Source organism: Carlito syrichta, unplaced genomic scaffold, assembly GCF_000164805.1.
Source record: "Carlito syrichta isolate Samal-C Ts95f unplaced genomic scaffold, Tarsius_syrichta-2.0.1 Scaffold306559, whole genome shotgun sequence".
In the NCBI taxonomy this organism is placed as follows: Eukaryota; Metazoa; Chordata; class Mammalia; order Primates; family Tarsiidae; genus Carlito; species Carlito syrichta.
In genome coordinates this window covers 2597-13762 of record NW_007250655.1, presented here as the reverse complement: position 1 = coordinate 13762, position 11166 = coordinate 2597, and the positions used below count along the sequence as shown (strand labels likewise).

The 11166-nt window shown below is 49.2% G+C and overlaps 1 pseudogene; it reads left to right on the top strand.

Moving 5' to 3' along the window:
• Positions 1-2354: 2354 nt before the first annotated feature.
• The window catches only part of LOC103265418, a 10211-nt pseudogene continuing 1399 nt past the window's right edge, over positions 2355-11166 (top strand).

Here is an 11166-nt window from a genome sequence, read left to right as displayed (position 1 = left end):
GTCATCGTCATGGTGGGCCTCCCTGCCTGAGGCAAGACCTACATCACCAAGAAACTGACTCACTCCCTAAACTGGATTGGCATCCCAGCCAATGGCAAGATGTGTCCCAGGTCCGGTGGGCATCATGCCCAGTGCTGCACTCCCATGAGCCAGTCCCAGCAATTGCATACTTGCCCTGGCCCACCATTGCTAGACCTCTAGATGGGACTCTTTGGCCTGTGCCCTTGAGTGAGGTCTGATCCCCACCTGCCTGGGACCCCACCACTGGCCACTCTCCTCGTACCCATGCTCCTAAATCCTGCCCGACACAACTCACCTCCTCTGTGAAGCAATCGGGGCCCCCTGGGTCACATGGGTCTTTTTTCTAAATTCCTATTGGCACAATGTGCAACAGTCACCTGCTGGTGGCCCTGAGTGTCCCATGCTGTTTGGGAATCTATGCCTGGTGCTCCCAATGAAGGGCATGTCTTGAGGATGTGGACATAATTTTATTTTACAATATTACTTAATTTAATTTTTTATTTTATTTTTATATTTTGAGTCAGGACCTTACTCTGATTACAGTGACACAATCTTGGCTTGCCACAGCCTCTACTTCCTAGGCTCAAGCAATCCTCCTGCCTTAGCCTCCTGAGTGACTGGGACTACAGGTGAATGCTACCACATCCAGCTAATATATATTTTTAAATTTTTTGTAGAGACAAGGAGTCACCATGTTCCCCAGGCAGATCTCTAACCTATGGTCTCAAGCAATCCTCCCCAGTTGGCCTCCCAAACTGCTGGGATTATAGGCATGAGCCACTGTGCCCAGCCAGTTTTACTTTTACTTTTATTTTGAATCGGGGTCTCACTCTGTCACTCAGGCTGAAGTGTAGTGGCACCATTGTGGCTCACCGACTGCATAGTGGCCATGAGATCCTGTTGTCTTTTGATACCATAGGCAGAGGGTATGTTGCAGTGTGCAGCCAGGCACAAGCATCCCCAGGTGTCTGAAGCCATCCTTTCTGGGTCTGGAGTTAGAAGCCTCTGGGACCAAGGAAGGCCTTGGCAACCTGACCTAGCGCTGAGTTATCTGGGCATAGAATGGCCAGTTACTATTTCTGTGGGGACATGGGGTCTTGTGCAGTGTCCCCAGTGGATGGGCCTTGCTGATGTGTGGCTTCCCTTTCTTGTGTGTTACAGTCAGTGTTCCTTAGTTGCCCTGAGAGATGTCAAATGCTACCTAGCCAACCAGTCTTGGTGGCTCAGTCTGTAATACCAGCACTTTGGGAGGTTGAGGTTAGTGAATGGCCTGAGTTCGTGGGTTCAAGAACAGCTCTGATAACATGGCAAGACCTCGTCTATACAATAAATTAAAAAATTAGCCAGGTTTGGTAGCACCTGTATGTCCAGCTACTTTGAAGGTGAAGGTGGAAGGATCACCAGAGCCAGCAAATCGATGCTGAGGTGGCCATGAGTGTGCTACTGCACTCCAGCCTAGGCAACAGTGTGAAACTCCAACTCAAACAAAACAAAATAGAATAAAATAAAATAAAGCTACCTAGTCAAGATAGGCAGGCAGATGCAACAAGTCTTGGGAGTGCAGCCACTTGATCTCTGGTCCCAGAAGGAATGTGTTCTCACTGACCTGGGCAGTTCTGGGAGCCATCGTGGGGTGCCCGAATAGGGACACAGCCCTGAGGGTGGAGAGATAAAGGGCCAGAGTAGCCAGTGACCCATGAAGATAGCATCAGACTTTGGGTGGACTCAGGGACACAGCCTAGGTATGCTTAGGCACCTCTGGGCAACTCCTATCTCCAGGAGAGAGGACCCAGGTTCCTCTCCGTGTCTACCCTCCCACTGTACACTGCTGCTTATGGTCTGCTTTGGGGGCTGTTCCCAGCCCTCCTCTGTCCCTGAGTGCCCTCAACAGCGGGCACACCCCTGGAGAGGCTCGTGGGCAGTGCCATCTTCCCTGGAAGGGCCTTTTGGGGCTTATTTCTGAAAACAACAAGGCTGGTTTCCTTGCTGGCTTTGCTAAGTGTGTTTTTTTGTTTGTTTTTTGAGTAAAGATCACTCTATCACCCAGGCTGGAGTGCAGAGGCACACTGCAGCCTTGATCTCCTGGGCTCAGCCTATGGAGTAGCTGGTATTACAGACACACACTGCCATGCATGGCTTTTTTTTTTTTTGGTAGAGATGAGGACTTGATACATTAGCCAGGCTGGTCTCAAACTCCTGGGATTGGGCTATCCTCCAACCTCAGCCTCCCAAATTTCTGGGATTACAGGCATGAGCCATCATGTCCGGCCTGGTAGTTGCTGTTAAACTCATGCATGGATGCTTTCTCCCCGGTCCTTCTCTCTCCCTGTCAGGTCTTTGACACTACCAATACTACTAGAGAGAGAGGAGACACATGATCCTCCATTTTTCTGAAGAAAATGACATAATGGTAAGGCAGACGTCTCATCTTGCCCCAGAGAGCTTGGGAGAGGAAGATGCCTCAGGGTCCTATCATGTCTCAGTTCCCACTCAGTCCCTCACCTGCCATGGCCCGAGTTTTGCTGTTTGAAAATAGGGCCTTACTTGCAGGAGGGTTTGGGGGCTATGGGGCTTCCCTTTGCTGGGACAGGGGAGGAATTGGCAGAGAAGAAGGGAGAGGGGAAAGGGTCATTCTTTTCTTTAGGAAATGATGAATTATGTCCCTTCACCTTGCATGTGACAGCAATGTCACTGTGATGGCAAGGCTGGCCCTTTACAGTATTATTCTTTTTTTTTTTGGATCAGGGTTTCACTCTGTCACCCAGACTGGAGTGCAATGACATGAACATGGCTCACTGCAGCCTCGACCTCCTAGGCTCAGATGGTCCTGCTGATTCAACCTCCCAGATAGCTGAGACAATGGGCATGTGCCACCACATGCGGTTAATTTTTTGTAGAGATGAGGTCTTGCTATGTTGCCTAGGCTGATCTTTAACTCCTGGGTTCAGGCAATCCTCCCGCCTTAGCCTCCCCAAGTGCTGGATGACAGGTGTGAGCTACCATGCCTGGCTGCTCAGTTGTATTCATAGTTCTCTAACATTTGTCTCTCGCTCCCTCCATGCATTCTTCATCAAGTCCATGTGTGACGACCCCACGGTTCTGGTATCTAACATCATGGTAAGATGACTGTTTTCCCTGAAGGCCTGGCTCCATCCAGGGGCTTTGAGGACCGTGGGCAGCATGTAGGCCTGGTGGGTACAGATGCAATGTATCAGGGGTGGGGCCCTGACCTACATGTGCATCTTTATTTTTATTTTCTTTGAGTTGGAGTTTCACTCTGTTGCCTAGGCTGCAGAACATTGGCATTCTCATGGCCACAACAGTCCTGAACTGCTGGCTCAGGCAATCCTTCCACCTCAACCTTCCAAGTAGCTGGGACCACAGGTGTGGGCCTCCATGTCTGGCTATTTTTTTGTTTAATATATTGTAGAGAGAAGGTCTCGCCAAGTTGTCCAGCCTGGTCTCAGACCCCTGGACTCAAACAATCTTCTCACCTTGGCCTCCCAAAGTGCTGGGATTATAAGTGTGAGCCACTGTGCCTGGCATATGCAACTTTATAGGGTACCATGCATGCATTAGCTGTCGTAGTTTCCCCAAGGTAGTTGAAATAGTTACAAGTATTTATAAGAAAGGAGTTCATGCTTAAGGAAGGGCTATTTGAATTTTAAAAAATCATATCAAACTGAGCATGGAGGATTGCCTGAGCCCAGAAGTTTGAGACCAGAATAAGCAACATTGTGAGACATCGTCTCTACAGAAAATCAAAAGAATTAGTCAGATATAGTGGCCCACGTCTGCAGTCCCAGTTACTCAGGAGTCTGAGGGAGGAGGATCGCTTGAGCCCAGGAGGTCGAGCCTGTGGTGAGGAGTAACTGTTCCACTGTGCTCGAGCCCAGACAACCCTGCAACTCAAAATATTTAAAAGAAGAAAAAATAATCAGATCAGATTTGTTCAGTAGAGCTGAAGGGAGGGGCTCAGTGTTCAGGCCCCAGAGGTTGCCATAATCTGCACATGGTCTTGTTGAAGTCTTTTGGCTTCATTCTCCTTGTCCCCTCGGTAGTGACATGGTGCAGCTGTGAAGTACTGTTTCCAAGCAAGTTGCCACCCCCGTGCTGGGTGAGGAGTTCCTCATTTTTCAGGTGTTCCCTAACCACAGAGACATTTGGCCCGATCCTTCTTGTCCAGAAATCTCTTTCTCTAATTAAACCTCAAAGCAGCCTAATGGGACAGACCCAGGAATTTGTGACTGTAAATATTTTTCAGTGTGTGGTAAAGTATACAATGCCTAAGCTAAGTACCTTGACTATCGCTGCATGTGCAATCTTTTTTGGGTCTTTGTGGGCATCCATCTCTGTCCCTTGGACAGGCAATCCTGTTCCCACAAAGCCTCAGGAGATTACTCTGCCCCCAACCTCTCTCTTTCTCTTCACTGTTGGGTCAGAGATCTTTATTAGGAGAACTTCTGCCCCCCACTTGTGAAAGCCCCAAATCCCACTTTATCTCAGCAGAAAGTTTCCAGTGTGATCATCCGTTGCCTCTATGTGATATTACAGGAAGTCAAAATCTCCTTCCTGGATTCCAAATGCTGCAACTCAGCAGAAACCAAGTTGACTTCATGAAGCGGATCAGCTGCTAGGAGGCCAGCTACCAGCCCCTCAACCCCCACACGTGTGACAGTAATTCCCAAGAGTGACCAACAGGTGGGCTTTTCATGTTAGCTTTTTAAAAGGCAGGGTCTGCTCTGCTGTGTAGGCTGGGGTACAGTGTCATCATCACAGCTCATTGCAGCCTCAAACTCCTGGCCTCAAGCGGTCCTCCTGCTTTGGCCTCCAAAAGTCGTAGGATTATAGCTTGAACCAACCCACTGGACTTTAAAATTTGGTTTTAAAAGAGATGGATCCTTGCTATGTTCTTCAGGTTGATCTTGAACTCCTGGGCTCAGGTGATCCTCTTGCCTTGGCTTCCCAAAGTGCTGGGATTACAGGTATGAGCCACTGCACCTGGACATAGATGTTTTCCTTTTTTGTTGTTTGTTTTTCTTTGAATTGGGTTCTTATTCTGTTACCCAGGCTGGAGTGCAGTGGCATCATCATGGCTCACTGCAGCTTCACCCTCCTGGGCTCAGGCGATCCTCCCACCTCAGTCTCTTCTGTAGCTGAGACTACAGGGATATGCCACTACACCTGGGTAATTTGGGAATTATTTTGTAGTGATGAGATCTTGCTATGTTGTCCAGGCTGATTTCAAATTCCTGGGCTCAAGTAATCCTCCCAGCCCAGCCTCCCAAAGTGCTGAGGTTACAAGGGTGTGTCACTATATCCTCACAAAACATTCTCTCTTGGAAACCTTTATCAGCTCTTTGAAAATGTCTTTTTGAAAAACTCCTTGAAGACAAACCATATTTAGGATATTTCAGGACATGGGTGTACAGTTAAGCCTGATATTGCTGTCATCTCTCTGACACTTTCCTTAATTTCTGGTTTTTTGCTTTTGTTTTTTTTTTTAGAGACAGGGTCTTACCCTGTCTCCCAGGCTGGTGTGCTGTGGCACAATCATAGCTCACTGCACTCCTGTACCCAAGCAATCCTCCTTCCTCAGTCTCCAAAGTGCTGGGAGTACAGGTATGTACCACCTCACCTTGTCCCTTTATTTTATGTTCCAGTTTCTTTCTTTTATCTCCCCTGTCCTGGGAGGCTGGGCAGCCTCCTGCCCTGACAAACACTGTGGCAGTGGTCACTACTTTTGCCCTGACTCTTAGAGAGGAGGGTTCCCATGGTGCCCTGCAGGAGCAGAGCGTACCCTCATCCTTGCTATTCTCAGGGGATGCATCTCTGGAGATAGCCAGGCCAGGTGCCAGGGAGGCCTGACAGGGCCCTCATGATGTCTTCCTGCAGGGGCATGTTGCTGATCAAGGTGACCGACGTGGGCTGCCAGTTCCTGGTGAATTTCATCCAAGACCACACCCAGAGCCACATTGTGTACTAACTGATGAATATCCACATGCAGCCATGTACCATTTATCTGTGCTGGCATGCCAAGAATGGCTGCAGGACCACATTGGTGGTGACTTAGGCCTGTGCAGTCATGGCAAGAAGGTAGGGCGGGGAGGCGTCCATCATCACTGCCTTGGTGTGCTTCCCATGTGTGAATATGTGTGTGTGTGTGTGTTGGCATATGTGTCTATGTATGGCTTTGTGTCAACTTCTTTGTGTCTCTGTGTGTTTTTGTATCATGTGTGTCTCTGAGTGTGTATCTGTGTGTCTGTGTGTGCCTTTCTCTCTGTGTGTCTTTGTATCCATGTGTGTATCTTTGTGTCTGTGTATGTCTATTTTGTATCTGTGTGTGTACATATCTTTATGTGTCTCTCTGTATTTCTCTGTGTCTCTGTGTGTGTATGACACTCGCTTTCTGTGTGTGTCTGTGTGTCTGTATCTCGGTGTTTGTGTCTCTCTCTGTCTCTTTGTCTTTTGTCTCTGTGTCTGTTTCTTTTTGTGTCACTCTCTCTGTGTTTCTGTCTTTGTGTGTGTATGTCTCTCTCTGTGCCTATGTGTGTCTCTGTGTCTCTGTGCGTCTGTGTCTCTGTCTCTCTGCGTGTGTTTCTATCTGTGTCTCTGTGTGTGTCTTTATGTCTCTGTGTAATTGTGTATCTCTCTCTGTGTCTCTATCTCTCTGTGGATGTGACTTGCTGTGTCTCTGTGTATTTGTGTCTTTGTGCATCTGTGTCTCTGTGTGTGATGTGTGAGCAAGTGTGGACTGGAAAGGGGATGGGTGGGAAGAGCTGTGTCCCTTGGAGAGTGTGTGTCCGGCCCACCTTCCTCAGTGGCTTTCAGGTCCCTACATCTAGTAAGGATGGAGCACCACTCCCAGCTGTGTGCCTCCCACCCTGACAGGGGAGGCCGGGCCCTAGACTGAGTCTCCATGCTTGTCACATTTTACCAGTGTACTAAGAAAGTTTGTGGAGGAGCAGAACCTGAAGGACCTGCAGATGTGGACTTGCCAGCTGCAAAGGACCATCCAGACAGCTGAGGTGCTACAGCTGCCCTATGAGCAGTGAAAGGCACTCAACAAGATTGAACCTGTCAGTGTGGGCAGCCACAGGGCCCTCCAGCCTGTACCCTGAGTGACCACTGGGTCCCCATAGGGCACCTGTGAGGAGCTGACATACAAGGGGATAGAGACACCTACCCTGAGGAGTACATGCTACGTAAGCAGGACAAATACTACTATCACTACTCCACAGGGGAGGTGAGTGGTGGAGCAGGCTGCAGGCACTGGTAGGGACCTATCACCACAAGCTTTTTAGGGCCGGGTGCCCACAGGGAGGATGCATTGTTTCCTTCTGTGTGGGTTCTGGAAACTCATACTTAACACTTCCGCATGTCTACCTCAGAATCAGGACTTCCCACATGGAAATTTCTAGCTGCCCCAGGGGAAGCATGGCCATGTTTTTCATGAGGACAGAAGTGAGAAGTGCTCCTCTAGTGACAAATAGAACAACATGGGGCCGGGTACAATGGCTCAAGTCTGTAATCCCAGCACTTTGGCAGGCCAAGGTGAAGGTATTGCCTGAGCCCGTGGGTTTGAGAACAGGCTGGGTAACTTGGCAAGCTCTCATCTCTACAACTCAAAAAATTAGCCAGGCATGGTGGCGCATGCCTATAGTTCTAGTTACTTGGAAGGCTGAGGTGGAAGTATCACTTGAGCCCAGTAGGTTGAGGAGTGGTCACGAGTGTGTCATTGCACTCCAGCCTGGGTGATAGGCTGAGAATCCAACCAAAAAAAATAAAAGAATGATATGGGGAAGGAAAAAGGTGATGTGTGATGATTCTGGAAAAGAAAGCAACACGGGGGACAGGTTGGCTGGGAGGGTGGCTCCAGGTCGCCTAGTTTGGTGCTCTGGTCCTGACAGAAGGTACTTCCCACAAGCATTCAGTCTCTGGAGTCCAAGAGGGTTGGAGATACTGTGGCCTCTTGGTGTTCTCCCTGTCTGTGATCTCCTGAGCATTTGTGCCTTGGCCGCTGGTGGCTGATGCACTGTCCTCTGGCCTCACCCAGGGTCTCAACCTCCACTTCTGTGGCTAAGGTGTGGAGGGCCCAGGTGATTGAGAGCCGGTCTGGTCTGGGTCTGAAGTCAAAGGTCTGTTCTTTTTTATGTATTTTAATTGATGAAAATTCACGTAGAATTCACTCTTTGCCTTGTGAAATTATACTAATGCATTTGGTGGTTTTTAGTCTGTGTACAATGCCATGCAGTTGTTACCACTAACTTCAGGCACTTTATTCTCATCCAGAATGAACCCTGACTGGTCCTCTCCCCAGTCCCTGACACGCACCAAGTTGCATTTTATGTCTGTGACTCTGCCTGCACTTTGCTTTCTATGTAAATGGAGTCAGACACCATGCATGGATTCTTGTGTCTGGCTATTTGACACAGCATGAATATTTTTATTTTTATTTTTGTAGAAATGGGGTCTCACTATGTTGCCCAAGTTGGTCTTCAACTCTTGGCCTCAAGTGGTCCTCCCACCTCAGCCTCCCAATGTCCAGGGATTACAGGCATGAGCTGCCATGTCTGGCATGTTTTCCAGGTTCATCATGTAGTAGCAGGTATCAGGATTTCACTTTGTGGGGCCAAGCGATATTCCATGGTAAACCCTTCTTGACCACTACTGCTGTGGATTGACTGACTGATGGATTGACTTGGTGCCCACTCTCTGGTGTATCTGATGGGGGACTGGGGCTTGGGGCAGGGTCCCTTCCAGGCATCCCAGTGCTAATGCGGTGGTAAGGCCTCTGCTCAGTCCTACCAGAACCTGGTCCAGTACCTGTAGTCCATGATAATGGGGCTTGGATGGCAGGAGAATGTGCTGGTCATCTGCCACCAGGCCCTCCTGCATTGCCTGCTGGCCTACTTCCTGGATAATAGTGCAGGTACTGTGGGCAGAACATGGCCTCTGTGAGGGCCAGAAAGTTAGCCACACCACGGTGGCTGCTGTGTTTCCAGGAGGACTGTGCAGGTGGCGGTCCAAGGCCTGCTGTGGCAGCTTCTGCCTGTCCCATCCTGGCAACTCTTGGGAAATTCTTTTTTCTTTTTTATAAGTTTAGGTCTCATGCAATTGCCCAGGCTGGAGTGCAGTGGCACAATCATGGCTCACTACAGGCTCAGCCTCCGGGACTCAGGCAATCCTCCTACCTCAGCCTCCCTAGTAGTTGGGACAACAGGTGAGTGCATGCTACCATGCCCAGTTAATTCTTTAATTATTTTGTTGAGTTGAGGTTTCATCATATCGCCCAGGATGGTCTCAAACTCCTGGGCTCAAGCAATCCTCCCACCTCAGCCTCCCTAAATGATGGAATTATAGGTATGAGCCACCATATCTGGCCAAGGAATAATTTTGAGCATAGGTTGACACCCAGTGGGTTTAATTGTGTTGTAAACAGACCCCTGACAGTCCCTGGCCTTTGTACTTCCTAGGTTCCTGCGGGGAGGGGGCAGGGCAGCTCACCACAGCTCCAACCTCCTGGGCTCAAGTGATCCTCCTGCCTCATCCTCCCAGAAAACTGAGACTACAGGAGTGAACCACCACACCAGGCAAACTTTTAAAGTTTTTTGTAGAGACAGAGTATCACTATGTTGCCCAGGCTCGTCTCAAACTCTTGGGCTCAGGCAATCCTCCTGCCTCAGCCTCCTAAATTGCTGTGCTGGAATTATAGGCATGAGTCATTGTGACCCGACTCAGTGGCTCAGCCTGTAAGCCCAGCACTTTAGGAGACTGAGGGGAATTGATTGCCTGAGCTCATGGGTTCAAGTCTAGCCCAGGCAACGTGGTGAACCTCATCCCTACAATAAATAAATAAATAAATTAGCCCGGTGTTGTAACATACACTTGTAGTTCAACCTACTTGGAAGGCTGAGGCAGAAGGATCTCTGAAGCTCAGCAGGTCAATGCTGGGGTGGCTGTGAGTGTGCCACTGAACTTCAACCTTGGCAACAGAGCAAGACTGACTCAAAAAAAGAAGTCCCATCGTGTGAGGGTAGGTTTTGGGTTGTTTTGACTGTGTGCTTTCTCGATGATGGGTCTTTTCCTACAGTCGCCTGCAAGATGGTCTGTGTTCTGGGCCTACACCCCCACTGGCATAGGGCTCTCTGGGGAATCTCTTGGTGTTCCTCCATCCCTGTGCCTCATGTCTGATCACTAACTGTGGGCTGTTTCTCTTTCCAGAGGAGATGCCCTACCTGAAATGCCACCTCCACACCGTCCTGAAGCTACAGCCTGTCGCTTATGGTGAGTAGCTACCCTCCAAGCCTCACCACTTCCCCATGCCCTCTGGTGGCCCTACAGGGCTACAGGCTGTGCATGCTCACCCACTGATGGAATCTGTCTCCTGTCCTGCATCCTCTAGGCTGCCGAGTGGAGTCCATCCACCTGAACATGGAGCCTGTCAGCACACACTGAGAAAGGTCCGAGGTGAGTGGAGGCCATCAGCCCAGCCAGCCTTCACCTGCACCCACCCTCAGCATCCGACACTGCTCCACACTCTGATTCCACCTGGCTTCCCAGGGCTTCTCAGTGTCTTCCATTTTTTTCTCTCTTCCCCACTTCTACTTGGGCCAATAAGTGAAGGTTAGTGAGAGGTATGTTCTCTCCTTTTATTTTAATTTATTTTTATTGATTTATTAAAAATACAAATGGGATCTCATTATGTTGGCCAGATTTATTAAAAATACAAATGGGATCTCATTATGTTGGCCAGGCTGGTCTTGAACTCCTGGGCTCAAGTGACACTCCCACCTCAACCTCCCAAAGCACTGGGATTATAAGAGAGAGCCACCATGCTCGGCCATGTTCTTTCCTTTTAAACATGGGTGTCACACAGTTTCCATGCAGCTAAAACCTGCTGGCCTTTTTTTGAGTTGCAATCTCACTCTTTTGCCCAGACTGAAGTGCAGTGGCTCCACCACCAGCTAAATGTAGCCCCAACTGCCTAAACTCAGCAGTCCTCATGCCTCAGCCTTCCAAGTATCTGGAACTGCAGGCGTGCACCACCTCACCTAGCTAATTTTTAATTTTTTGTAGAGATGAATTTGCTATGTCACCCAGGTTGATCTGCAACTCCTAGGCTCAAGTGATCCTTCTGCCTTG